The sequence below is a fragment of the Ictidomys tridecemlineatus genome, chromosome 11, assembly GCF_052094955.1.
Source record: "Ictidomys tridecemlineatus isolate mIctTri1 chromosome 11, mIctTri1.hap1, whole genome shotgun sequence".
In the NCBI taxonomy this organism is placed as follows: domain Eukaryota; kingdom Metazoa; phylum Chordata; class Mammalia; order Rodentia; family Sciuridae; genus Ictidomys; species Ictidomys tridecemlineatus.
In genome coordinates, this window is record NC_135487.1 from 83,774,348 (window position 1) to 83,777,142 (window position 2,795).

General features: G+C 41.9%; 1 pseudogene; it reads right to left on the reverse strand.

The window, feature by feature from the left end:
* Positions 1 to 375: 375 nt before the first annotated feature.
* LOC144368594 (uncharacterized) lies at positions 376 to 1,779 on the reverse strand (annotated as a pseudogene).
* Positions 1,780 to 2,795: the final 1,016 nt, after the last annotated feature.

Sequence of the window (2,795 nt, forward strand, 5' to 3'; positions counted from 1 at the left end):
GGCACCCCTATCAGATGGACCATGAACCAACCATGCAGTTCCCAGGGCTCCTTCATGGAAGCCAATGGACCATCCCAGACACACAGAATAAAGGCTTGTTTGAACCCTTTTTGAAAACTCACAGTTTGCTTTCTACACATGCACTGGCAGAGATTTCTCCAGGATTTTGTTCAGTTGATGCCCAGGGTTAAATTTTCAGCTTTGGAATGAACTCAGAGGTGTTGAACTGGCATAGGTTTTGGAGTTAAACTTCAAACAGCTTCACAAAGGATGCTTTCTGGGGAAGAGCAGCTGCTCCCAGAGGCTTTGCTGCCACCTTTCCAGCTCCTCCTATGAGCATCTTCTCTCTTTCATGATGGCTTACCTGCCCACCCTTCAGTGGGACATGATGGTGATAGCATGCAGGCTGTAAGCCAGAGGACTGGACACGGGGGTCAGAGAGCAAGCACTGGAGTTATTTTGGCAGGCTTTCCTTGAATAGGCACTTGGATTTAGGTGGCAAACACATTGATCTTGGTAGGTCAAAGTCACTACTATGGAGCTGGGAAGAGTCATGTGGATCCCAGGCTTGGTGCTGGGGCCAGCTGCTCTGCTCTCTGTGTTCGTCTTACTCTGGTCCACGCCCCAGAGTGGTGTGTCCGTTGTGCGGAACCTGATGGCAAGGTGCAAGGCGGCTGGGCCCGACTTCTTGGGCAGATCATGGTCCAGAACTCATGGTCCAACTGCAGTCAGTTCTGCTGACCAGTGTCGTCTATGAACATTATTATTCCAAAGTACTCCTTTTCTTTCAGGTTGAAGTGTGAAGCCACAAGGTCCAGCAGCTCTCTTGACAGAACTTTGGGCTGAACCAGCAGCTCCAGCCTTCTGTCATCCAGGAGCTGCACCTGTAGTGCCTGTCCTCTGTCATCTGGTACACATCCGCAGCCCGCACAAGTCCACAGCACCTGATGGCAAGCGCGCAGCCACTCCATCTCCGCAGCCTGGACACTGTCAGGTTCCACACGAAGGGGCTGCTGGTGAACAGCAGGTCCTCCACGCAGCACATGAACAACGAGGCCATCCTCTTGGCTCCGCCAGGGTCCCCACCGCCATTCCAACGCCACGTCCAGGGGCAGCAGTGTCAAGCCTGTTGCCTGGCTGGTTTAAAGTGTGCATCCGGGCCAGTTCCAGGCAGCATGCCCTGGGATTGGGCACGTGCCAGCCAAAGGTGGCGGCTGGCACTGGCGGCCTGCCTGCACACCAACGGCCGGATTGCCCAGCAGGCTGCGCTAAGCTCCACCAACTCCTAATATATTTTTAAGTCTTTACGTTAATCCTCAAAGTAATCCTATGAGGAAGTACTAATAGTAATGTTTCTCATTACTATTGCTATTATTACCATTGTTGTTATTATTACTCTCATTTTATACCTGAAGAAATAGAAACACAAAGAATTGTAGAAAAGTCAGCTAGTAAGTTCAGAGCCAAGAGGCAGGCTGGCTCCATTGTTCATTTTTAATCATAGACTTTAATGCTGCTTACGTTTTGGGTTGTATGCTTTCTCAGCTTTATGTTTTAGAAAACCAATACATAAATCTATGTAGTATAATTTTTCCTGAATGTTAGTTATAGGAATTTGGTTCCAATATGTGATACCACTAAATGGGTTAGTAGACCTGGACCATTTACATTTGCCTCAAGATAGTCATATATAAAAGATAAAAAATATAATACTCATGCATATACTCGATTTTTCAAGCTGTGGCATTCTAGTTCTAAGTCTGCAATATTCAGTCTCATTACTACGTATTCATGCCTTGTAAAACTTTTGCTAATGCCATTTTATGCCACTAAGTTAGTATTCACCATTATATCATTAAACTATGCACACAAGGCAGGAGAATCTGAAATTCAAAACAAGTTTGGGCAACTTGGAGAGGACCCAAAATTTTAAAAAAGGCTAGAATGTGGCTGAGTGGTAATATACACTGAATTTGGTTCCTCAGTACAAGAGATGGTGGAGAGATGAAGATCTTCAAATGCTGAGAATTGAAAATATATATATATATATATATATATATATATATATACACACACACACACACATATATATATGCTTATATAGTATATAAAATAAAATATACATGTATAGTCTAGCTCATATATATACTATATATGCATGTATATTTTACATTCCTAATTTTACCCAATTCTTACAAACCCCTTTAACAGAAGTAAAAAAATTACTTCTACTTTTTTTGGATTAGCAGATATATCATAACACATTTAAAAAATTTTTAATGTTAAGCATATTATCAGAATAAGGGTTTAGAAAAACAAAAATATTCTGAAAAGACCATTCATCCTAGTACATGAGAAATAATTGAAGTGCTAGATAGTTTAGGAACTGTCTCATAAAAAGTAAGTAGATCTGGGGCTGGGGTTATGGCTCAGTGGTAGAGCTCTTACCTCGAACATGTAAGACCCTGGGTTCGATCCTCAGCACCACATATAAATAAAATAAAATAAAGTTTACAAAAAAAGAAAAAGAACAGAAGTTTTATCTGACATTAGTGTCACAAGAGCACAAAATGAGAACCAATAGGTGGGAGCTCTAGGGGAGTAGATTTATAATCAACCTAAAGAGCACGTCCCAATGCTTTGTACTGACTGGACATCGAATAGGTTTCTTTCAGAGGATGGTGGAATCCTAAGCACCATCTGAATAACTATTTTGAGAAATGTTGAAGAGTGAATCTTTGGAAATTTTTTTAAAATACTTTTTTAGTTGTAAATGGACACAATATTTTTGTATG